This window comes from Ascaphus truei, chromosome 7, assembly GCF_040206685.1.
Source record: "Ascaphus truei isolate aAscTru1 chromosome 7, aAscTru1.hap1, whole genome shotgun sequence".
NCBI lineage: Eukaryota > Metazoa > Chordata > Amphibia > Anura > Ascaphidae > Ascaphus > Ascaphus truei.
This window is the reverse complement of record NC_134489.1, coordinates 25,498,746-25,523,654: the sequence shown is the minus strand read 5'-3', so window position 1 is coordinate 25,523,654 and position 24,909 is coordinate 25,498,746. Positions and strand designations below refer to the sequence as shown.

At 47.5% G+C, this 24,909-nt stretch overlaps 10 non-coding genes and 2 pseudogenes across 10 annotated transcripts; all 12 read right to left on the bottom strand.

Moving 5' to 3' along the window:
• Positions 1–3,915: 3,915 nt before the first annotated feature.
• On the bottom strand, positions 3,916–4,106 carry LOC142500424 (U2 spliceosomal RNA). Its single transcript, XR_012802983.1, has one exon. It is a non-coding gene; the product is annotated as a U2 spliceosomal RNA (small nuclear RNA).
• An 823-nt stretch (positions 4,107–4,929) lies between these two features.
• Positions 4,930–5,120, bottom strand: LOC142500423 (U2 spliceosomal RNA). The gene has a single exon (XR_012802982.1). It is a non-coding gene; the product is annotated as a U2 spliceosomal RNA (small nuclear RNA).
• Positions 5,121–5,943: 823 nt separating this feature from the next.
• LOC142500307 (U2 spliceosomal RNA) lies at positions 5,944–6,178 on the bottom strand (annotated as a pseudogene).
• Positions 6,179–9,461: 3,283 nt separating this feature from the next.
• On the bottom strand, positions 9,462–9,652 carry LOC142500422 (U2 spliceosomal RNA). The gene has a single exon (XR_012802981.1). It is a non-coding gene; the product is annotated as a U2 spliceosomal RNA (small nuclear RNA).
• An 823-nt stretch (positions 9,653–10,475) lies between these two features.
• Positions 10,476–10,653, bottom strand: LOC142500081 (U2 spliceosomal RNA; annotated as a pseudogene).
• A 3,005-nt stretch (positions 10,654–13,658) lies between these two features.
• LOC142500421 (U2 spliceosomal RNA) lies at positions 13,659–13,849 on the bottom strand. The gene has a single exon (XR_012802980.1). It is a non-coding gene; the product is annotated as a U2 spliceosomal RNA (small nuclear RNA).
• Positions 13,850–14,672: 823 nt separating this feature from the next.
• On the bottom strand, positions 14,673–14,865 carry LOC142500117 (U2 spliceosomal RNA). Its single transcript, XR_012802815.1, has one exon. It is a non-coding gene; the product is annotated as a U2 spliceosomal RNA (small nuclear RNA).
• A 3,306-nt stretch (positions 14,866–18,171) lies between these two features.
• LOC142500420 (U2 spliceosomal RNA) lies at positions 18,172–18,362 on the bottom strand. Its single transcript, XR_012802979.1, has one exon. It is a non-coding gene; the product is annotated as a U2 spliceosomal RNA (small nuclear RNA).
• Positions 18,363–19,185: 823 nt separating this feature from the next.
• LOC142500419 (U2 spliceosomal RNA) lies at positions 19,186–19,376 on the bottom strand. Its single transcript, XR_012802978.1, has one exon. It is a non-coding gene; the product is annotated as a U2 spliceosomal RNA (small nuclear RNA).
• Positions 19,377–20,199: 823 nt separating this feature from the next.
• Positions 20,200–20,390, bottom strand: LOC142500418 (U2 spliceosomal RNA). The gene has a single exon (XR_012802977.1). It is a non-coding gene; the product is annotated as a U2 spliceosomal RNA (small nuclear RNA).
• Positions 20,391–21,213: 823 nt separating this feature from the next.
• On the bottom strand, positions 21,214–21,404 carry LOC142500417 (U2 spliceosomal RNA). The gene has a single exon (XR_012802976.1). It is a non-coding gene; the product is annotated as a U2 spliceosomal RNA (small nuclear RNA).
• An 823-nt stretch (positions 21,405–22,227) lies between these two features.
• On the bottom strand, positions 22,228–22,411 carry LOC142500173 (U2 spliceosomal RNA). The gene has a single exon (XR_012802833.1). It is a non-coding gene; the product is annotated as a U2 spliceosomal RNA (small nuclear RNA).
• Positions 22,412–24,909: the final 2,498 nt, after the last annotated feature.

Genomic DNA, 24,909 nt, shown 5'->3' with positions numbered 1-24,909 from the left:
CCAGGACTGTCTGACTTACCACTCCAAAATCTTCTTTAATTATTTCCCAAAAGGTCTTGTAATATTCATATGGGAGCCCATCGCTCCCTGGGGTTTTATTTTTTCCCCCTTCCTGCATTGCTTCTTCCAATTCTTTTATATTAATTTCTCTATTCAGAAATTCCTGGTCTCCTCTATCTAACCTTCTTTCTAGAGCATTTAAAACTTCCTTCTCGAATCCTGCATCTCTTTTTTTCTCTTCATACAGATCCTGATAAAAACTTTCCACCACCTCCAACATCTCTGCTTTCCCTTCCACCTCCATTCCGTTCCTATTTTTTACACTCTTCATTCTTTCCCTTGCCGAATACACCTTTTTGAAAAAGAACCTTGTGCATTTCTCCCCCTTTTCCACTTGCTCTACTTTTGACTGGAATATTATTTTTTTTCCCCTTTCCTCCAGCATACTTTTAATTTTCCTCCTTGCTTCTTCAATTTCCTCCCCCACTTTATACCCTAAGTTCCTCATCTTATATAGATAATTAAGCCTATAGTGCCAAATCTCATACTCCTCTCTCTTCCTCCTCATCCTTTCACATCCTCTTTTAATAAAAAACACCTTTGTTTCTTTTTTGACCATTTCCCACCATTCCCCCACATCCTCATACTCACTCTTTCTCTGTTTCAGTTTTCTATACATCCATTCATACCTTTTCCTCACGTTTTCATCTTCTAACAACTCCACATTCAGCTTCCATATGAACTTTCCACCCCTTCCCTTCTCATTCACACCAAACTCCCCCCTGATCCATACGTGGTCTGAGAAGGCCACTTTCTTATGTTCTACTGTAGTGATTTCCACATCCTTTGTCAAAAGAAAATCTATCCTAGACCTAATTGTGCCCTTGTCGCTATACCAAGTAAATCTATCATCCCCTTTGATATACCTCTTCCCATTGTCTATTAGGCCAAAATCCTCTATTATTTTCCCCAATAGTCTCCCCGTACTATCTAAGCCTCCACTCTCCCCTGCTCCTTCTCTATCCTTGCTATCTATAATGCAATTAAAATCTCCCACTACTATCGTCGGGTCTGTTCCAGGGAGATACAAACTAAGTTTCTTCAACAAATCCTTTCTCTCCCCTCTATGCGGGGAAGCATAAATATTGAATAAGCGAAAATGATAACCCTCTGCTTCAAAAAAAACTAAAATTAGCCGACCCGGCTCGATCTCTATTACTCTTACTATATTTATCTTAGGGTTTTTGATCAGCACCCCTATACCCGAGTTTTTACAACTACTGCTTCCTGACCATACTGCCAGACCCTTTTTCCACCCCTGGTTTTTGGGAGGTTCTTCCAGCCCGCACTCTTGCAAGCATATGATATCTCCTTTAAGGGTGCTTATATAATCTAAAACTGCCGCTCTACGCGTCGCTGACCCTATGCTACGCACATTAATAGACGCAATAGAAAACATAATTTTTTCATTTTTTTTTTTTCCTAGTCCATATTAATTCGTTCTTCTCATGGGTACTCACACATTTTTTTTTTTCCCTTGTATTTTTTTTTTTAACCCATTATCCTCTCTTTCCATCAAGTCTTTCTAGTGCAAAAAGAGCACACATCTGGGGCATAGTTTTTTTTTTTTTTTTTTTTTTTTTTTTTTTTTGGTCAGCCCTTCCCATCCTTCCTCATACCTGACACGTCCTGCAGGTTTGAAACATTCCCCGTCTCTAGAAAGTTCAAAACCGATGGCGGGGAAGACACGTCCTCTCCAATCTCCGCCATTGTGTCGCTTACTCCTTCAGGGCTCGATACGTCCTCTATAACTTGACTGGGGCTTAGTATCACATCCTCTCTTTCGTCGATCTCCCGCAGGGGTTCAAATCTGGATTTTGTTTGCACACCATGTACCTCGGCATGGACTATTTTCCTTTTATTGCGTTTTTTGGAGTCCACCTGGTGATAATCCATTTCTTCCACCTCTTCAGAGGTGTATTCCTCCTCTCCCCAAGTTTTAATTTCCACAGCCCCCTCCCTCTCCTGCACCATGTTTCCAAAAAACTCTCCCAGCATTTCTTCTTTTTCCTGAAACTGCTCTGTAGCCTTCCCCCTAGGGGGTGTTTCCTCTATCTCCACCAGTTGATTTTCCTCCGGTTCGGGCTTTCGCACCTCTGTTTTCCCTTCGGCCGTCTCGGGTCTTTCCACCTCAGTCACCCCTCCCTCTGCTCGTAGGGTTTGAGCGTAGCTCATTTTTTGGGGGCAAGCTCTTTGTAGGTGACCTCTTTCTCCACACTTGTCACATCGCTTTGGCACTACACACTCTCCGGCGGTGTGCCCTTCCTCTTCACAATTCCTGCAGCATTGTCCTGTTTTGGGGCAACTGTCCATAGTATGACCATACTTGTAACACCGTCTGCAGTACAGTGGTTGCCCAGGGTACATCAAGAACCCCCTGTTTCCTCCAATACTGAAATTGCTCGGGGGCTGCATCACTCCCCCCACACCTTCCGGGTCTTCTCTGAACCTTACCCAGAATCTCCTTTTCCCATTGAATATCTGGTAATAGTTTGTAAGTTGTTGCCCTCCCCTTACTGAGGAGCAGTACTTCATAAGAAAAAGTTCAATCTGCTCCTGTCTGACATAGGGGTTGTACATATGTACTGTTACGGGCTTTTCTTCAAGCATAAAACTCGGGATCACTTTTATTCCATGCAACATTTCCCAATGCATTCTCTCTTGGCTTTTCGCATAGAAGTTCATGCAATCGGCGTTATTCATGAAGGTTAGGTCGTAAATACCTTGGTTCTGGAAATCTTGAAGGCAAAAAATTTTCTCCAACTCCAGCCCGAATCCATCCTTCAGAACCTTCTCGACAATATGCGTCAGGCGTATCGTTCCTCTCTCCGGTTCTTCCACAAGCAGCCTCACCGAGTTCCTCAGACGCGCTCCAGGTGCCGTCATGATCGCTGTTCAGAGCTCGCAACCTCCCCAAAGCAGCAGGTGGCTTAAGACCCCCGAAAGGGCCGATGCCACAAGGCCAAGAGGCTGGGACTCTCCTCAGCTGCCTCTGACTACGAATGATCGCAGCCAAAAGGCCGAGAAGCGATAACCAGAAATGGGCCCCCGCCTGAGCGCCGCCCGACGGCCAGGGGCGCTACGCTTTAGGGAGAAGGGCAGAGGGAGCCGCTGGCTGCCCGCTCGCCTCCTCCCCCAGCAGGCCTGCCTCCAGTCCCTCCGCTCCTCCCGACACAGCCCCGGGGAGTCTATGCAGCAGCGGCGGCGACGACGACGACGGATGCAAAAGCCAAAGACTTTCTATGGAGTAAAGAAAAGCAGCCGCACACACTGCTGGGGGGCCCGCATGGCCAGCAAACAGCCAAAAAGGCACATGCTTCCAGTTCTTTTTCCGGCACCAGGCTTCGTCTGCTTATTTGCATAGGAACCGCCCACTTTTTCTCTGCTAGCCGACTCGTCCGGGCTGCCATGAAACTCAGGCAGCAAGCATGCAAGCAGCCAGTGGCTGGGCTTTTCAGTTCAGGTCATTTCAGCCAGCCAGCCATTGTGACAAGAAGCCAGCAAGTCAAGGCATTTGCTGCTTGCTGCTTGCTGCTTGCTGCTGCAGTGTTTGCTATGCAGGCTATTTGGATACAGCTTCAACAGGAGTTTCTTAGGCATCTGCTCGTTCGGACTGAATTAGGCTAGGCAGCAGGCGGCACTCCTGCTCCATGCGAGGAGGAGCTGAAAAGAAAAGAAAGTAAGAAGCCACGCAAAAGAGCAAACAAGACACAGCAAAAAGAAGGAGGCTTTATTTTGTCGTCATTTCATCTTCTTCTTTCTTTGCAAAAGAAAGAGCCAAAAATGCATGTTTGTTTTTTTTCTGTCAGACAGTCATTTGTTTCTATTTTTTGATACAAGCCAAATATCCCCAAAGGGAAGTGCACCGGTCCTGGAGGTACTGCAATACCAGGTCAATGCGTGGAGTGGACAGAGCAAGCTCTTCTTCCATCTCCCTGTTCTAAAAATCCATTTAATATATGGTCCCCAGATAGGGGACGTATCAGATATTAAACTGATAAGAACAGATACTACACTTGATCTTAGCCAAAAGGCCGAGAAGCGATAACCAGAAATGGGCCCCCGCCTGAGCGCCGCCCGACGGCCAGGGGCGCTACGCTTTAGGGAGAAGGGCAGAGGGAGCCGCTGGCTGCCCGCTCGCCTCCTCCCCCAGCAGGCCTGCCTCCAGTCCCTCCGCTCCTCCCGACACAGCCCCGGGGAGTCTATGCAGCAGCGGCGGCGACGACGACGACGGATGCAAAAGCCAAAGACTTTCTATGGAGTAAAGAAAAGCAGCCGCACACACTGCTGGGGGGCCCGCATGGCCAGCAAACAGCCAAAAAGGCACATGCTTCCAGTTCTTTTTCCGGCACCAGGCTTCGTCTGCTTATTTGCATAGGAACCGCCCACTTTTTCTCTGCTAGCCGACTCGTCCGGGCTGCCATGAAACTCAGGCAGCAAGCATGCAAGCAGCCAGTGGCTGGGCTTTTCAGTTCAGGTCATTTCAGCCAGCCAGCCATTGTGACAAGAAGCCAGCAAGTCAAGGCATTTGCTGCTTGCTGCTTGCTGCTTGCTGCTGCAGTGTTTGCTATGCAGGCTATTTGGATACAGCTTCAACAGGAGTTTCTTAGGCATCTGCTCGTTCGGACTGAATTAGGCTAGGCAGCAGGCGGCACTCCTGCTCCATGCGAGGAGGAGCTGAAAAGAAAAGAAAGTAAGAAGCCACGCAAAAGAGCAAACAAGACACAGCAAAAAGAAGGAGGCTTTATTTTGTCGTCATTTCATCTTCTTCTTTCTTTGCAAAAGAAAGAGCCAAAAATGCATGTTTGTTTTTTTTCTGTCAGACAGTCATTTGTTTCTATTTTTTGATACAAGCCAAATATCCCCAAAGGGAAGTGCACCGGTCCTGGAGGTACTGCAATACCAGGTCAATGCGTGGAGTGGACAGAGCAAGCTCTTCTTCCATCTCCCTGTTCTAAAAATCCATTTAATATATGGTCCCCAGATAGGGGACGTATCAGATATTAAACTGATAAGAACAGATACTACACTTGATCTTAGCCAAAAGGCCGAGAAGCGATAACCAGAAATGGGCCCCCGCCTGAGCGCCGCCCGACGGCCAGGGGCGCTACGCTTTAGGGAGAAGGGCAGAGGGAGCCGCTGGCTGCCCGCTCGCCTCCTCCCCCAGCAGGCCTGCCTCCAGTCCCTCCGCTCCTCCCGACACAGCCCCGGGGAGTCTATGCAGCAGCGGCGGCGACGACGACGACGGATGCAAAAGCCAAAGACTTTCTATGGAGTAAAGAAAAGCAGCCGCACACACTGCTGGGGGGCCCGCATGGCCAGCAAACAGCCAAAAAGGCACATGCTTCCAGTTCTTTTTCCGGCACCAGGCTTCGTCTGCTTATTTGCATAGGAACCGCCCACTTTTTCTCTGCTAGCCGACTCGTCCGGGCTGCCATGAAACTCAGGCAGCAAGCATGCAAGCAGCCAGTGGCTGGGCTTTTCAGTTCAGGTCATTTCAGCCAGCCAGCCATTGTGACAAGAAGCCAGCAAGTCAAGGCATTTGCTGCTTGCTGCTTGCTGCTTGCTGCTGCAGTGTTTGCTATGCAGGCTATTTGGATACAGCTTCAACAGGAGTTTCTTAGGCATCTGCTCGTTCGGACTGAATTAGGCTAGGCAGCAGGCGGCACTCCTGCTCCATGCGAGGAGGAGCTGAAAAGAAAAGAAAGTAAGAAGCCACGCAAAAGAGCAAACAAGACACAGCAAAAAGAAGGAGGCTTTATTTTGTCGTCATTTCATCTTCTTCTTTCTTTGCAAAAGAAAGAGCCAAAAATGCATGTTTGTTTTTTTTCTGTCAGACAGTCATTTGTTTCTATTTTTTGATACAAGCCAAATATCCCCAAAGGGAAGTGCACCGGTCCTGGAGGTACTGCAATACCAGGTCAATGCGTGGAGTGGACAGAGCAAGCTCTTCTTCCATCTCCCTGTTCTAAAAATCCATTTAATATATGGTCCCCAGATAGGGGACGTATCAGATATTAAACTGATAAGAACAGATTTTTTTTTTTTTTTTTTTTTTTTTTTTTTTTTTTTATTCACATTTCACATATTTACAATCAGCAAATAATAAAATAAAAATACTTTTCAATCAACCTAAATTTACAAGCGTAAACCTAACACCACATATTTACAATCATTACATAAGGTCCTTTCAAAAAATAAAAATAAACAAATATTAATCCATCAAAAGAAAATCTGTAAAGGAAGAAACTTCCCCTTTATACATAACACCACATAATTTAATTTTACTTTAAACACATCCTTTCTGTTCAAGATTCAATTCCACTAAACCTTAGTTTCTTCATGAACCAAAACACTCTTTATTCTGGATAAAGGACCCATGGTTTTGGCCCTAGTCTCTCTAACAGATCCCTAGTTATCCTTTTCGAATTCTCACTCTCAGGTTCCGTTCTTCCCGCTGCTAAAAACATACGATCATGATACGCATTAACATTATCATTAAATTCTTTTTTTTGCTTTGGGGTTAATTCAACTTTCTTCTCCTCAGTTTTTTTCCCTTCCTTTCTATGTGGACTACCATCCGTTGCTTTTCTGGACCTGTCTGGGGCTACCTTCCCCAAAACCACCTTGTTTTTTGAGGTTTCCCCAGTCTCTATTGCTTTTATCTTACAGGTGCTTCCTTCCTCCCTTCTCCCTTCCTCTCCCCCGCTTTCTCCCACCGATAGAATTCCTCCCTCACTTTCACTTCTACTTGTTCCTCCCACCTTCCGTGTTGGCATCTCTGTTATCTTCCCCCTTTCTATCTCCTTGCTTGGGTGTCTCTTTTCCTCTTTCTGCCCCCCTCCTCTTTCACTTTCTGACGAGGAGACCGACCCCCAATCACTCCCACTACTCCTAGCTGCTTCCAATGTTTTAGTTTCTAGAACTCTAGAATACCCCTCAAAATCACTGTGCTCTTTTTCCCTTGACATAATACTTTCCGGGGTCTCTTCCACCACTTTATCTTGTACTTCCTCCTCCTCGCTAACATCCTCCAGATCTCCGAAAAACTCCCTTTCCTCCTCTCTTTCCTTAAGGACTGCTCTGCCCTCTTTCACCTCCACCAAAAGTATATTCTCTTTTTTCATTTCCTCATATTCCTCTTTTGTGATGTTTTTCCTTTGATGCATTACTTCGTCTAATCTCTTAATAATTTGCATATCTGTACTTCCTCTATGTTGCTTCCTAAAAACTCCTACCCAGAAATCTACCTCTCCTACTGCCCTCTGGAACTCTTCTATTTTTTCATCTAAAGCACTCCTACTTGGTACTTCTCCTATCTGCTCCCTCCCTATCTTCACAACCCTCTCTACTTTCTCTCTAGGCCCCTCCCTCTTCTCTCCCCCTTGACTCTCCTTCCCTTCCATGCTGTCTGCTTCCTGTTTACGTTTTTGGGGCTTCTTTTCCTCCACTGTCACCTCCATTCCCTCCTCCTGTTCTTCACAAGGCTTCCCCTCCCCCCCCTGTGCATCATGAAGTTCCATACTTTCCCCCCCGTTTGGGGCAGGCATACTCACAGACCCTGCTTTCCCACCCTTATCCACAGCCTGATCAAAGTCTCCCCCTTCCTTCTTTTCCCCACCAAAACTTTGAGCCACAGAGTCTTTACCAAAGTCTTTTACAGTCTCTTGAGCCTCCTCTTCTCTGCTGACTCTTGCCATATGGGCATAAGTTCTTTTCGGACATTGCCGAGCCAAATGCCCCCTCACACCACAAATATCACATTTCTTAGGCACCGTACACGTGGCGGCGCCATGCCCCTCCTCCCCACAATTCCGGCACACCATTTCTTTCTTCTCACACCTTTCTTTGGTATGCCCAAACAAATGGCACTTCCTGCAAAACAGGGGTTGTCCAGGATAGTTCAAAAAACCCCTGTTGCCACCAATGCTGAAACTGGCTGGGGGGTGCATCACTCCCCCTATACGTCCCGTATCCTCTTTAAAGCGAACCAGGAAACGTCTTTTGCCATTAAAAGTTCCGTAGAAATTCTTCACTTCCTCACCCCCTTTAACCATCGTGCAGTATCTTTTCAAAAAATCCGCTATGTCCTCCTTCTGCACAAAGGGATTGAACATATGGACCGTGACTGGCTTCTCTCCCAGCGTGAAACAAGGGATAACCTTGATCCCCACCATTGCTGAATCTTTTTCCTTCTCTCTGCTCCTTTCATACGCGTTCCAGCAATCGGCTTCTGATCTGAACGTCACATCAAAAATCCCTTGGTTCGGGAAATCCTGTAGGCAGTACACGTCTCTGATGTCCATCTTCCATAAATCCGTCAACACCATCTCCACGATGTACTTCAGGCGAATTCGGTCTCGCTCGGCCTCCTCGACTAGGAGCCGGATCGTATTCCTTACAGCCATCCATGCTGCCATCGTCCTTCTTTGGTCAGCTCTGGTGCGGCACCCCTATAGCAGCATGCAGCTTTAGCTCTTTCGAGCGATGCTGCAAGGCCGAGGTGCCGGACCGTCGCCTTCCCGTTGGGCCTCCTGACCCAGACACAATGATCTGAGCCAAAAGGCCGAGAAGCGATAACCAGAAATGGGCCCCCGCCTGAGCGCCGCCCGACGGCCAGGGGCGCTACGCTTTAGGGAGAAGGGCAGAGGGAGCCGCTGGCTGCCCGCTCGCCTCCTCCCCCAGCAGGCCTGCCTCCAGTCCCTCCGCTCCTCCCGACACAGCCCCGGGGAGTCTATGCAGCAGCGGCGGCGACGACGACGACGGATGCAAAAGCCAAAGACTTTCTATGGAGTAAAGAAAAGCAGCCGCACACACTGCTGGGGGGCCCGCATGGCCAGCAAACAGCCAAAAAGGCACATGCTTCCAGTTCTTTTTCCGGCACCAGGCTTCGTCTGCTTATTTGCATAGGAACCGCCCACTTTTTCTCTGCTAGCCGACTCGTCCGGGCTGCCATGAAACTCAGGCAGCAAGCATGCAAGCAGCCAGTGGCTGGGCTTTTCAGTTCAGGTCATTTCAGCCAGCCAGCCATTGTGACAAGAAGCCAGCAAGTCAAGGCATTTGCTGCTTGCTGCTTGCTGCTTGCTGCTGCAGTGTTTGCTATGCAGGCTATTTGGATACAGCTTCAACAGGAGTTTCTTAGGCATCTGCTCGTTCGGACTGAATTAGGCTAGGCAGCAGGCGGCACTCCTGCTCCATGCGAGGAGGAGCTGAAAAGAAAAGAAAGTAAGAAGCCACGCAAAAGAGCAAACAAGACACAGCAAAAAGAAGGAGGCTTTATTTTGTCGTCATTTCATCTTCTTCTTTCTTTGCAAAAGAAAGAGCCAAAAATGCATGTTTGTTTTTTTTCTGTCAGACAGTCATTTGTTTCTATTTTTTGATACAAGCCAAATATCCCCAAAGGGAAGTGCACCGGTCCTGGAGGTACTGCAATACCAGGTCAATGCGTGGAGTGGACAGAGCAAGCTCTTCTTCCATCTCCCTGTTCTAAAAATCCATTTAATATATGGTCCCCAGATAGGGGACGTATCAGATATTAAACTGATAAGAACAGATACTACACTTGATCTTAGCCAAAAGGCCGAGAAGCGATAACCAGAAATGGGCCCCCGCCTGAGCGCCGCCCGACGGCCAGGGGCGCTACGCTTTAGGGAGAAGGGCAGAGGGAGCCGCTGGCTGCCCGCTCGCCTCCTCCCCCAGCAGGCCTGCCTCCAGTCCCTCCGCTCCTCCCGACACAGCCCCGGGGAGTCTATGCAGCAGCGGCGGCGACGACGACGACGGATGCAAAAGCCAAAGACTTTCTATGGAGTAAAGAAAAGCAGCCGCACACACTGCTGGGGGGCCCGCATGGCCAGCAAACAGCCAAAAAGGCACATGCTTCCAGTTCTTTTTCCGGCACCAGGCTTCGTCTGCTTATTTGCATAGGAACCGCCCACTTTTTCTCTGCTAGCCGACTCGTCCGGGCTGCCATGAAACTCAGGCAGCAAGCATGCAAGCAGCCAGTGGCTGGGCTTTTCAGTTCAGGTCATTTCAGCCAGCCAGCCATTGTGACAAGAAGCCAGCAAGTCAAGGCATTTGCTGCTTGCTGCTTGCTGCTTGCTGCTGCAGTGTTTGCTATGCAGGCTATTTGGATACAGCTTCAACAGGAGTTTCTTAGGCATCTGCTCGTTCGGACTGAATTAGGCTAGGCAGCAGGCGGCACTCCTGCTCCATGCGAGGAGGAGCTGAAAAGAAAAGAAAGTAAGAAGCCACGCAAAAGAGCAAACAAGACACAGCAAAAAGAAGGAGGCTTTATTTTGTCGTCATTTCATCTTCTTCTTTCTTTGCAAAAGAAAGAGCCAAAAATGCATGTTTGTTTTTTTTCTGTCAGACAGTCATTTGTTTCTATTTTTTGATACAAGCCAAATATCCCCAAAGGGAAGTGCACCGGTCCTGGAGGTACTGCAATACCAGGTCAATGCGTGGAGTGGACAGAGCAAGCTCTTCTTCCATCTCCCTGTTCTAAAAATCCATTTAATATATGGTCCCCAGATAGGGGACGTATCAGATATTAAACTGATAAGAACAGATTTTTTTTTTGTTTTTAAATTGTTTATTTACTTTCTCATGTTTTACAATACATCAGATAAAGAAAACTTTTCAACAAATAATATGCTTTACAAAAAAACAACCACATTATTCATTTCAACAAAACTCTATTGCAACACTTTGCTAACATTATTCTATTTCAAAAACCAAACATATTTATACATTAATTCACCTTTTATATCAGGATTTTTCCTTTATATCATTCTATTCCCTCGTTTCCTGTGCATATTTTTTCTCCGAAAACATGCTATATACAAAACAAAGACATTTCATTCAATATTCTCTTCTGTTACTTTTCAGAACACTTTTTACTTTACACAAAAAAACATTTTCTTAATCACTCTAAACAACTCCTAATCTAAAACCTATTCACCTCATACATTTATTCCTTCATATGAGCAACAATTAATTTTCTCCTTAAACGAAATATGGCTTTCTCTAATTGCTTGTCATTACAAAAAAAACTCCACGATTCTGCATTCTCTACTCCCCACTGGAATACTCTCTCTATTCCCTCCACCTTTTCCCTTTTCTCTTCCTTTTCCCTTGCCTCCTCCTCCTCAGACATACTCACTTCTTCTTCCTCTCCCCCTTCTTCCTCCTCCTCCTCCTCCACCAAAACACCCTCTTCCTCTAAAACCACCTCCCTCTCCTTCCCACTATCCTGCCCACAGTTCTCAAACTCCCTTTCCCCATCCTCAGTCTCACTCTCTACCTCCTGCACACTGATAACTTCAATTTTTACATTTAAGTGCTTGTCCCCCCACTCTCCTTTCCCAGGAACATTCTTTGACAAATCAGGCACTACATATGGCTTTCCTAACCCATCCACCTTCATGCTTCCCTCTTCATTTCCCTTTCCATCCCCACTAACATAGCCTCTATCCTGTCCACTACCCTCAGACTCACTCTTACTTTCACCTAACAATTCTTCCACCTCCTCACTATTTTGCTGACTCTGCTCTTCCCTAACAACTCTTTCTTGCTGTTTCAAACTTCCCTCCTCCTCCCCCATACTGTCCTCCTCTTTTTCTCCCATATCTGTCTGTTCACACAAATCAACCAACATTTCAGAGTCACTCAAATGTTCGTATGAACTCCCAAAAGTCTTAAGTATCTTCAACTTGGCTCTCTCAGGGCATTTCCTCGCCAAATGTCCGTATTCTCCACATAAATCACATCTTTTCCGGTCTGTACATTTAGCTGCAACATGTCCCTTCTTACTACAATTGCGGCATATCAAACCATAAGGCTGTCCGGGGTAACTCAGAACACCCCTATCTCTGCCAATGCAAAAGTTCGCCGGGGGGTGCATGACTCCCCCTACACACCTTGGGTCTGGTCTAAACCGGACCCAGAAACGTCTCTTCCCATTGAACATTCCAAAACAGTTCTTCAATTCACCACCATCTCTGACCATTAGACAATATCGACTCAAAAAACACCCAATGTCCTCCTTCTTCGCATATACATTGTACATCTGCACAATTACTGGTCTCTCCTCTTGCAGAAATCTGGGCAAAACTTCTATTCCCATCATCCTCAGGTCACTTGTAACCGCCTTGCATCTCTCGAAAGCCGACCAGCAGAAATCCTCCTCCGCAAAAGTCAGGTCAAAGGCTCCCTGCTTTGGGAACTCCTGCAGACAATAAATTTCTCCATCTTCCACACCGAGTAGCTTTCTCACCACCTCCTTCACGATATATCGTATGTCCACTCTGGCTCGCTTGGTCTCCTCCACCTGCAAACGAATGCAGTTCTTGGCATTTGCACCATCCGCCATCTTTATCCTCGTCTCCACAGGTTCCGGTGCGTCGCCCCAATCGCAGCAGGAGGGTGAAGTCTTTTCAGGACGATCCCTCCAGGCCAAGGCGACGGCCCTTCCCCATCTCTCTCTTCTCGTCCTTATCCGCCAATCACGTCATTGGATCCGGAGCGGCACCCTTATAGCAGCAAGGGGGTTAAGTCTGTTAGGACGATCCCCCAAGGCCAAGGCGCCGGCCCTTCACCATCTCTCTCTCTCCTTGTCCGCTCCTGATCACCTCCCGCTGCCTGAGATGGCGCACCCCCCTAATAGCAGCATGAGTCTTAAGTCCCTTCCGGAACGATGACTCAAGGCCAAGGGGGTACAGTCTCAGCAACCTCTCAGCCCAGACACTTGGTCTGAGCCAAAAGGCCGAGAAGCGATAACCAGAAATGGGCCCCCGCCTGAGCGCCGCCCGACGGCCAGGGGCGCTACGCTTTAGGGAGAAGGGCAGAGGGAGCCGCTGGCTGCCCGCTCGCCTCCTCCCCCAGCAGGCCTGCCTCCAGTCCCTCCGCTCCTCCCGACACAGCCCCGGGGAGTCTATGCAGCAGCGGCGGCGACGACGACGACGGATGCAAAAGCCAAAGACTTTCTATGGAGTAAAGAAAAGCAGCCGCACACACTGCTGGGGGGCCCGCATGGCCAGCAAACAGCCAAAAAGGCACATGCTTCCAGTTCTTTTTCCGGCACCAGGCTTCGTCTGCTTATTTGCATAGGAACCGCCCACTTTTTCTCTGCTAGCCGACTCGTCCGGGCTGCCATGAAACTCAGGCAGCAAGCATGCAAGCAGCCAGTGGCTGGGCTTTTCAGTTCAGGTCATTTCAGCCAGCCAGCCATTGTGACAAGAAGCCAGCAAGTCAAGGCATTTGCTGCTTGCTGCTTGCTGCTTGCTGCTGCAGTGTTTGCTATGCAGGCTATTTGGATACAGCTTCAACAGGAGTTTCTTAGGCATCTGCTCGTTCGGACTGAATTAGGCTAGGCAGCAGGCGGCACTCCTGCTCCATGCGAGGAGGAGCTGAAAAGAAAAGAAAGTAAGAAGCCACGCAAAAGAGCAAACAAGACACAGCAAAAAGAAGGAGGCTTTATTTTGTCGTCATTTCATCTTCTTCTTTCTTTGCAAAAGAAAGAGCCAAAAATGCATGTTTGTTTTTTTTCTGTCAGACAGTCATTTGTTTCTATTTTTTGATACAAGCCAAATATCCCCAAAGGGAAGTGCACCGGTCCTGGAGGTACTGCAATACCAGGTCAATGCGTGGAGTGGACAGAGCAAGCTCTTCTTCCATCTCCCTGTTCTAAAAATCCATTTAATATATGGTCCCCAGATAGGGGACGTATCAGATATTAAACTGATAAGAACAGATACTACACTTGATCTTAGCCAAAAGGCCGAGAAGCGATAACCAGAAATGGGCCCCCGCCTGAGCGCCGCCCGACGGCCAGGGGCGCTACGCTTTAGGGAGAAGGGCAGAGGGAGCCGCTGGCTGCCCGCTCGCCTCCTCCCCCAGCAGGCCTGCCTCCAGTCCCTCCGCTCCTCCCGACACAGCCCCGGGGAGTCTATGCAGCAGCGGCGGCGACGACGACGACGGATGCAAAAGCCAAAGACTTTCTATGGAGTAAAGAAAAGCAGCCGCACACACTGCTGGGGGGCCCGCATGGCCAGCAAACAGCCAAAAAGGCACATGCTTCCAGTTCTTTTTCCGGCACCAGGCTTCGTCTGCTTATTTGCATAGGAACCGCCCACTTTTTCTCTGCTAGCCGACTCGTCCGGGCTGCCATGAAACTCAGGCAGCAAGCATGCAAGCAGCCAGTGGCTGGGCTTTTCAGTTCAGGTCATTTCAGCCAGCCAGCCATTGTGACAAGAAGCCAGCAAGTCAAGGCATTTGCTGCTTGCTGCTTGCTGCTTGCTGCTGCAGTGTTTGCTATGCAGGCTATTTGGATACAGCTTCAACAGGAGTTTCTTAGGCATCTGCTCGTTCGGACTGAATTAGGCTAGGCAGCAGGCGGCACTCCTGCTCCATGCGAGGAGGAGCTGAAAAGAAAAGAAAGTAAGAAGCCACGCAAAAGAGCAAACAAGACACAGCAAAAAGAAGGAGGCTTTATTTTGTCGTCATTTCATCTTCTTCTTTCTTTGCAAAAGAAAGAGCCAAAAATGCATGTTTGTTTTTTTTCTGTCAGACAGTCATTTGTTTCTATTTTTTGATACAAGCCAAATATCCCCAAAGGGAAGTGCACCGGTCCTGGAGGTACTGCAATACCAGGTCAATGCGTGGAGTGGACAGAGCAAGCTCTTCTTCCATCTCCCTGTTCTAAAAATCCATTTAATATATGGTCCCCAGATAGGGGACGTATCAGATATTAAACTGATAAGAACAGATTTTTTTTTTTGTTTTATTTGTGTTTATTAACACAGAGATAAATTAACAACATTTGAATGTTTTTTCAAACTTCAATACAAATAATACATTTTATACAAGCAAACAACTTAACACTTTCCGAAAATACCTTCATAATTCCTACTACCAAAATTATCTCGGTTACTTCACCAAACCCTTCACACTTTACAAAAAACAAAATTTACATACCCATCAGATAAAAAAAACTTTTCAACCACTACTACATTTTACAAAAAAACCACCCACATTATTCATTACAACAAACTCTATTGCAATATTTTGCTAACATTCTTCTATTTCAAAAACCAAACCTATTTATACATTAATTCACTTTTCATGTGCACAATTTTACATTCTATTCCCTCAGATAACAAATCCTCCTACTTCTTTTTATCCTCTTGTTCATACTGTTTCCACTTAAACATTCCCATTTTCCTCTCTATATTTCAACACACTTCTTCAAAATACATTCTAATCAGACCTTCACATTTCTTCCTCCCCATTTACAATCCCCCCCCAACTCCAAAACTTCTTCCATCTCTTCCCCTGAGAAAACTCTCCCCTTTGCCTAACCTAATTACCATTTATACACTCGTATAATACTTTCTTAACATCTTTTTTCTACTACTAATCTGCTTTATAAAAAAAATGACAATATACATCCTCTATTGCATTTCTCAATTGCTTTTCACTACAAATATAAACCCATAACTCTGCCTGTCCTAATGCCTGCTGAAACACCTTTTCAATTCTTCCCCTTTTTTCCTCAAAAGGCACCCTTTCCCAATCTCCCTTACTCTCCTCATCCTCTTGGCTTCCACTGTATTCTACACTCTCTTCCTCCTCCACCAACACACTCTCTTCCTCCTTCACAGACACACTCTCCTCCTCCTCCACCGACACACTCTCTTCCTCCTCCTCCTCCACCGACACACTCTCTTCCTCTCCCACCTCATTCTCCTTCCCCCTTTCCTGCCCACCCTCCTCCCCATTCTCTTGTATACCATCCTCAGTCTCACTCTCTACCTCCTGCACACTGATAACTTCAACTTTTACATTTAAGTGCTTGTCCCCCAACTCTCCTTTCCCAGGAACACTCTCTGACGAAACCGGCGCTACACATGACTTTCCTAACCCCTCCTCCTTCACGCTTCCCTCTTCATTTCCCTTTCCATCCTCACTAACATACCCTCTATCCTGTCCATTACCCTCACACTCACTCTTACTTACACCTAACAGTTCTTCCACCTCTTCACTATTTTGCTGACTCTGTTCTTTCCTAGAAACTCTTTCTTGTCGTTTCAAACTTCCCTCCTCCTCCTCCTCCACACTGTCCTTCTCTCTTTCTCCCATATCTGTCTGTTCACACAAATCAAAACACATTTCAGAGTCACTCAATTGTTCATATGAACTCCCAAAAGTCTTTAGTATCTTCAACTCGGCTCTCTCAGGGCATTTCTTCGCCAAATGTCCGTATTCTCCACATAAATCACATCTTTTCTGGTCTGTACATTTAGCTGCAACATGTCCCTTCTTGCTACAATTGCGGCATATCAAACCATAAGGCTGTCCGGGGTAACACAGAACACCCCTATCTCTGCCAATGCAAAAGTTCGCCGGGGGGTGCATGACTCCCCCTACACACTTTGGGTCTGGCCTAAACCGGACCCAGAAACGTCTCTTCCCATTGAACATTCCAAAACAGTTCTTCAATTCACCACCATCTCTGACCATTAGACAGTATCGACTCAAAAAGCACCCAATGTCCTCCTTCTTCGCATATACATTGTACATCTGCACAATTACTGGTCTCTCCTCTTGCAAAAATCTGGGCAAAACTTCAATTCCCAGCATCCTCAGGTCACTTGCAACTGCCTTGCATCTCTCGAAAGCCGTCCAGCAGAACTCCTCCTCCGCAAAAGTCAGGTCAAAGACTCCCTGCTTTGGGAACTCCTGCAGACAATAAATTTCTCCATCATCCACACCAAGTAGCTTTCTCACGACCTCCTTCACGATATATCGTATGTCCACTCTGGCTCGCTTGGTCTCTTCCACCTGCAAACGAATGCAGTTCTTGGCATTTGCACCATCCGCCATCTTTATCCTCGTCTCCACAGGATCCGGTGCGTCGCCCCAATAGCTGCAGGAGGGTTAAGTCTTTTCAGGACGATCCCTCCAGGCCAAGGCGACGGCCCTTCACCATCTCTCTCTCTTCTCGTCCTCGTCCGCCAATCACGTCATTGGATCCGGAGCGGCACCCTTATAGCAGCAAGGGGGTTAAGTCTGTTAGGACGATCCCCCAAGGCCAAGGCGCCGGCCCTTCACCATCTCTCTCTCTCCTTGTCCGCTCCTGATCACCTCCCGCTGCCTGAGATGGCGCACCCCCCTAATAGCAGCATGAGTCTTAAGTCCCTTCCGGAACGATGACTCAAGGCCAAGGGGGTACAGTCTCAGCAACCTCTCAGCCCAGACACTTGATCTGAGCCAAAAGGCCGAGAAGCGATAACCAGAAATGGGCCCCCGCCTGAGCGCCGCCCGACGGCCAGGGGCGCTACGCTTTAGGGAGAAGGGCAGAGGGAGCCGCTGGCTGCCCGCTCGCCTCCTCCCCCAGCAGGCCTGCCTCCAGTCCCTCCGCTCCTCCCGACACAGCCCCGGGGAGTCTATGCAGCAGCGGCGGCGACGACGACGACGGATGCAAAAGCCAAAGACTTTCTATGGAGTAAAGAAAAGCAGCCGCACACACTGCTGGGGGGCCCGCATGGCCAGCAAACAGCCAAAAAGGCACATGCTTCCAGTTCTTTTTCCGGCACCAGGCTTCGTCTGCTTATTTGCATAGGAACCGCCCACTTTTTCTCTGCTAGCCGACTCGTCCGGGCTGCCATGAAACTCAGGCAGCAAGCATGCAAGCAGCCAGTGGCTGGGCTTTTCAGTTCAGGTCATTTCAGCCAGCCAGCCATTGTGACAAGAAGCCAGCAAGTCAAGGCATTTGCTGCTTGCTGCTTGCTGCTTGCTGCTGCAGTGTTTGCTATGCAGGCTATTTGGATACAGCTTCAACAGGAGTTTCTTAGGCATCTGCTCGTTCGGACTGAATTAGGCTAGGCAGCAGGCGGCACTCCTGCTCCATGCGAGGAGGAGCTGAAAAGAAAAGAAAGTAAGAAGCCACGCAAAAGAGCAAACAAGACACAGCAAAAAGAAGGAGGCTTTATTTTGTCGTCATTTCATCTTCTTCTTTCTTTGCAAAAGAAAGAGCCAAAAATGCATGTTTGTTTTTTTTCTGTCAGACAGTCATTTGTTTCTATTTTTTGATACAAGCCAAATATCCCCAAAGGGAAGTGCACCGGTCCTGGAGGTACTGCAATACCAGGTCAATGCGTGGAGTGGACAGAGCAAGCTCTTCTTCCATCTCCCTGTTCTAAAAATCCATTTAATATATGGTCCCCAGATAGGGGACGTATCAGATATTAAACTGATAAGAACAGATACTACACTTGATCTTAGCCAAAAGGCCGAGAAGCGATAACCAGAAATGGGCCCCCGCCTGAGCGCCGCCCGACGGCCAGGGGCGCTACGCTTTAGGGAGAAGGGCAGAGGGAGCCGCTGGCTGCCCGCTCGCCTCCTCCCCCAGCAGGCCTGCCTCCAGTCCCTCCGCTCCTCCCGACACAGCCCCGGGGAGTCTATGCAGCAGCGGCGGCGACGACGACGACGGATGCAAAAGCCAAAGACTTTCTATGGAGTAAAGAAAAGCAGCCGCACACACTGCTGGGGGGCCCGCATGGCCAGCAAACAGCCAAAAAGGCACATGCTTCCAGTTCTTTTTCCGGCACCAGGCTTCGTCTGCTTATTTGCATAGGAACCGCCCACTTTTTCTCTGCTAGCCGACTCGTCCGGGCTGCCATGAAACTCAGGCAGCAAGCATGCAAGCAGCCAGTGGCTGGGCTTTTCAGTTCAGGTCATTTCAGCCAGCCAGCCATTGTGACAAGAAGCCAGCAAGTCAAGGCATTTGCTGCTTGCTGCTTGCTGCTTGCTGCTGCAGTGTTTGCTATGCAGGCTATTTGGATACAGCTTCAACAGGAGTTTCTTAGGCATCTGCTCGTTCGGACTGAATTAGGCTAGGCAGCAGGCGGCACTCCTGCTCCATGCGAGGAGGAGCTGAAAAGAAAAGAAAGTAAGAAGCCACGCAAAAGAGCAAACAAGACACAGCAAAAAGAAGGAGGCTTTATTTTGTCGTCATTTCATCTTCTTCTTTCTTTGCAAAAGAAAGAGCCAAAAATGCATGTTTGTTTTTTTTCTGTCAGACAGTCATTTGTTTCTATTTTTTGATACAAGCCAAATATCCCCAAAGGGAAGTGCACCGGTCCTGGAGGTACTGCAATACCAGGTCAATGCGTGGAGTGGACAGAGCAAGCTCTTCTTCCATCTCCCTGTTCTAAAAATCCATTTAATATATGGTCCCCAGATAGGGGACGTATCAGATATTAAACTGATAAGAACAGATACTACACTTGATCTTAGCCAAAAGGCCGAGAAGCGATAACCAGAAATGGGCCCCCGCCTGAGCGCCGCCCGACGGCCAGGGGCGCTACGCTTTAGGGAGAAGGGCAGAGGGAGCCGCTGGCTGCCCGCTCGCCTCCTCCCCCAGCAGGCCTGCCTCCAGTCCCTCCGCTCCTCCCGACACAGCCCCGGGGAGTCTATGCAGCAGCGGCGGCGACGACGACGACGGATGCAAAAGCCAAAGACTTTCTATGGAGTAAAGAAAAGCAGCCGCACACACTGCTGGGGGGCCCGCATGGCCAGCAAACAGCCAAAAAGGCACATGCTTCCAGTTCTTTTTCCGGCACCAGGCTTCGTCTGCTTATTTGCATAGGAACCGCCCACTTTTTCTCTGCTAGCCGACTCGTCCGGGCTGCCATGAAACTCAGGCAGCAAGCATGCAAGCAGCCAGTGGCTGGGCTTTTCAGTTCAGGTCATTTCAGCCAGCCAGCCATTGTGACAAGAAGCCAGCAAGTCAAGGCATTTGCTGCTTGCTGCTTGCTGCTTGCTGCTGCAGTGTTTGCTATGCAGGCTATTTGGATACAGCTTCAACAGGAGTTTCTTAGGCATCTGCTCGTTCGGACTGAATTAGGCTAGGCAGCAGGCGGCACTCCTGCTCCATGCGAGGAGGAGCTGAAAAGAAAAGAAAGTAAGAAGCCACGCAAAAGAGCAAACAAGACACAGCAAAAAGAAGGAGGCTTTATTTTGTCGTCATTTCATCTTCTTCTTTCTTTGCAAAAGAAAGAGCCAAAAATGCATGTTTGTTTTTTTTCTGTCAGACAGTCATTTGTTTCTATTTTTTGATACAAGCCAAATATCCCCAAAGGGAAGTGCACCGGTCCTGGAGGTACTGCAATACCAGGTCAATGCGTGGAGTGGACAGAGCAAGCTCTTCTTCCATCTCCCTGTTCTAAAAATCCATTTAATATATGGTCCCCAGATAGGGGACGTATCAGATATTAAACTGATAAGAACAGATACTACACTTGATCTTAGCCAAAAGGCCGAGAAGCGATAACCAGAAATGGGCCCCCGCCTGAGCGCCGCCCGACGGCCAGGGGCGCTACGCTTTAGGGAGAAGGGCAGAGGGAGCCGCTGGCTGCCCGCTCGCCTCCTCCCCCAGCAGGCCTGCCTCCAGTCCCTCCGCTCCTCCCGACACAGCCCCGGGGAGTCTATGCAGCAGCGGCGGCGACGACGACGACGGATGCAAAAGCCAAAGACTTTCTATGGAGTAAAGAAAAGCAGCCGCACACACTGCTGGGGGGCCCGCATGGCCAGCAAACAGCCAAAAAGGCACATGCTTCCAGTTCTTTTTCCGGCACCAGGCTTCGTCTGCTTATTTGCATAGGAACCGCCCACTTTTTCTCTGCTAGCCGACTCGTCCGGGCTGCCATGAAACTCAGGCAGCAAGCATGCAAGCAGCCAGTGGCTGGGCTTTTCAGTTCAGGTCATTTCAGCCAGCCAGCCATTGTGACAAGAAGCCAGCAAGTCAAGGCATTTGCTGCTTGCTGCTTGCTGCTTGCTGCTGCAGTGTTTGCTATGCAGGCTATTTGGATACAGCTTCAACAGGAGTTTCTTAGGCATCTGCTCGTTCGGACTGAATTAGGCTAGGCAGCAGGCGGCACTCCTGCTCCATGCGAGGAGGAGCTGAAAAGAAAAGAAAGTAAGAAGCCACGCAAAAGAGCAAACAAGACACAGCAAAAAGAAGGAGGCTTTATTTTGTCGTCATTTCATCTTCTTCTTTCTTTGCAAAAGAAAGAGCCAAAAATGCATGTTTGTTTTTTTTCTGTCAGACAGTCATTTGTTTCTATTTTTTGATACAAGCCAAATATCCCCAAAGGGAAGTGCACCGGTCCTGGAGGTACTGCAATACCAGGTCAATGCGTGGAGTGGACAGAGCAAGCTCTTCTTCCATCTCCCTGTTCTAAAAATCCATTTAATATATGGTCCCCAGATAGGGGACGTATCAGATATTAAACTGATAAGAACAGATACTACACTTGATCTTAGCCAAAAGGCCGAGAAGCGATAACCAGAAATGGGCCCCCGCCTGAGCGCCGCCCGACGGCCAGGGGCGCTACGCTTTAGGGAGAAGGGCAGAGGGAGCCGCTGGCTGCCCGCTCGCCTCCTCCCCCAGCAGGCCTGCCTCCAGTCCCTCCGCTCCTCCCGACACAGCCCCGGGGAGTCTATGCAGCAGCGGCGGCGACGACGACGACGGATGCAAAAGCCAAAGACTTTCTATGGAGTAAAGAAAAGCAGCCGCACACACTGCTGGGGGGCCCGCATGGCCAGCAAACAGCCAAAAAGGCACATGCTTCCAGTTCTTTTTCCGGCACCAGGCTTCGTCTGCTTATTTGCATAGGAACCGCCCACTTTTTCTCTGCTAGCCGACTCGTCCGGGCTGCCATGAAACTCAGGCAGCAAGCATGCAAGCAGCCAGTGGCTGGGCTTTTCAGTTCAGGTCATTTCAGCCAGCCAGCCATTGTGACAAGAAGCCAGCAAGTCAAGGCATTTGCTGCTTGCTGCTTGCTGCTTGCTGCTGCAGTGTTTGCTATGCAGGCTATTTGGATACAGCTTCAACAGGAGTTTCTTAGGCATCTGCTCGTTCGGACTGAATTAGGCTAGGCAGCAGGCGGCACTCCTGCTCCATGCGAGGAGGAGCTGAAAAGAAAAGAAAGTAAGAAGCCACGCAAAAGAGCAAACAAGACACAGCAAAAAGAAGGAGGCTTTATTTTGTCGTCATTTCATCTTCTTCTTTCTTTGCAAAAGAAAGAGCCAAAAATGCATGTTTGTTTTTTTTCTGTCAGACAGTCATTTGTTTCTATTTTTTGATACAAGCCAAATATCCCCAAAGGGAAGTGCACCGGTCCTGGAGGTACTGCAATACCAGGTCAATGCGTGGAGTGGACAGAGCAAGCTCTTCTTCCATCTCCCTGTTCTAAAAATCCATTTAATATATGGTCCCCAGATAGGGGACGTATCAGATATTAAACTGATAAGAACAGATTTTTTTTTTTTTTTTCTTTTTAAATGTTTTTATTGAACAGTTTTTAATATACAATTTTTACTTTTCGAAAAACAAAAAAACCACCCCAACATTACAATCACCCCAAACATGATACAATTCAACAACATATTCTTTCAACATGTTTTATACACACTTTTTTATTTCAACCCTTTACAAACCCCCTTTTTTCCCTTTCTGTATGCTTTTCATCCACCGATCCACCCGTGGAGGGGAGCATCGGCCCGCCTCTACTCTCCGATACTCCATCATACGGACCCTAAAGGCACCTAGTGTCTTCATTAAATATCTTTTATCTCTTCATATTCTCTTCCATATGATAAAAGCATACTTTTCTCCCGTCCCTCCACATCTCAATCTTTCGCTGTGCTCCATCCTTGCACTCCTTCTCTCCCTTAAACTCCCTAATACTATCAAAAAGAAAACTACTTTTAATACCACCCTTTGTTACTAAAATAGAACATTTTCATCTTGCAAACCCTTGACCTTTCTATACCTTACTTATTAAACTTCTCCACTTTGTGGCCTTCCAAATTTTTTCCCCTTCCTTCTTCCCCAATTTTTTAACATCCATCAAGTAATATACATACATTTTCCCCAATATCATCTTAACACACTCATTCACACCTATCACTTCTTTCTTATAAATTAGCACATTTCTAACTTCCCACATCAATTCTTTCACACAATTCACAATCTTCCACAACACATTCTCCTGTTTTCCATCCTCCCCACTCTCCCCATACATCATTGTATTATATTGTAACTTCCCCACCCCTGTCACTTCAGTTACAAGTTTTCCCAAACCTCGCCACACCTTTCTTACAAATCTACAGTTCCAAAAGAGGTGAGCTATGTTTTCCGACCCCCCACAACCTTCTCTTGGACACACCTCAGATCTGGACAGATCTCTCCTCTTTTGAAAATATTTTACAGGAAGGCAACTATGTGCCGTCATCCAAGCCAAATCTTTTTGGTTGTTAGTTAGGTCTTTTTGACTCACCCTTCTCCACACTTGGGCGACTTGTTTATCACTCAATCCACCTATCCCCTCACTCACCTCTTTACTACTTATTAATTTTTTAATTCTCCTATGATCTTCCCACAACTTTCTTTCTGTCCCCAACAACCCAAATTTCTCTATGAAACCTTGTATTCTTTCATAAAAAACTGGGGTAACAAAACAGACTGGTTTCCTTAAATCAATTTTAAACAAACCCAACCTCCTTAACATGCCTCCCGCCTCATATCTACAGAAGCATGCGGCTTTGTTATTTTTATTATTAACTAGATTTATGCAGAAATGTGCATATTTTGCTTCTATACTAACCTCTATATCAGGCAGGCCCTTCCCCCCTTTCATTTTGTCTTTATACACAACTTGTCTTCTTAGTTTTTCCTTTTCTGAGCTCCAAAAAAAAACAAACAAAAATCTGGTTATTTTCCTCAACCATTTACTTGTCGGAGGGAACACCATTCCCATGTATAACAGAATAGGTACAAGAACCGCTTTTGTGATTAAGACTTTCCCCTCCATTGATAACTTCCTCAGGGACCAGAACTGTATTTTTTTATTTATCCTTTCACCTATCTGCTCCCAGTTACTCTCCCCCTTCAGCTCCTCGTCAAACCATACTCCTAAGATTTTCAATTGCTGCATCTCAACGGGGATCCCGCACTTATCTAAATCTCTCCAGTCACCAAAAGCTTTACAAACGCTCTTATCCCAATTCACTCTAAACCCTGATGCAACACAAAAATTTTCTATATGGAACTTCACTCTCTTGATTGCTGCCTGTGTTGTGCAGACCACCGTTAAATCGTCCATATAGCCCAGTGTCTTTACACTTCTACCCCCACTCCCTGGGACTTCAACCCCTCTCACTACCTTGTCTCTCCTGATCTCGTTTAATAGTGGCTCCATGGCACATATAAAAGCCAATGGAGACAGGGGGCACCCCTGTCTCACTCCTGATCTTATCTGTATTTCTTCCGTGAAGAATCCATTCACCATAACTCTACTAAAAATCCCATCATATAAATTCCTAATTTGCCTTAGCAATCCCTCTGGAATTCCTAACTTCCCCAGTACTTTAAAAAGAAAACTATGGGCCAACCTGTCGTACGCCTTCTCAAAATCTATGTTCGCTATTACTACTGGCTGGTTCCTTTCTTTACAATACCAGAGCAAGTCCCTTATCAACCCCAAGTTCTCAGCAATCTGTCTGCCTGGTACTGCACATACCTGATCTTCATCCACCAACTTTTCAATGACACCTTTCATCCTTTCCATGATCACTTTTGCAAAAACCTTATAGTCGACATTAAGCAGTGTAATTGGGCGCCAGTTCTTTAGGTTTCGTTTATCCCCTTTTTTATAAATTAAAGTGATAATTCCTTCACGAAAGGATGCCGGCACCTTCCCCATTTTCCAAATTTCTTTAAATACACTTACCATCTCTGGTCCTATCAACCCCCAATACTCACAGTAAAATTCATAGGGGAGCCCA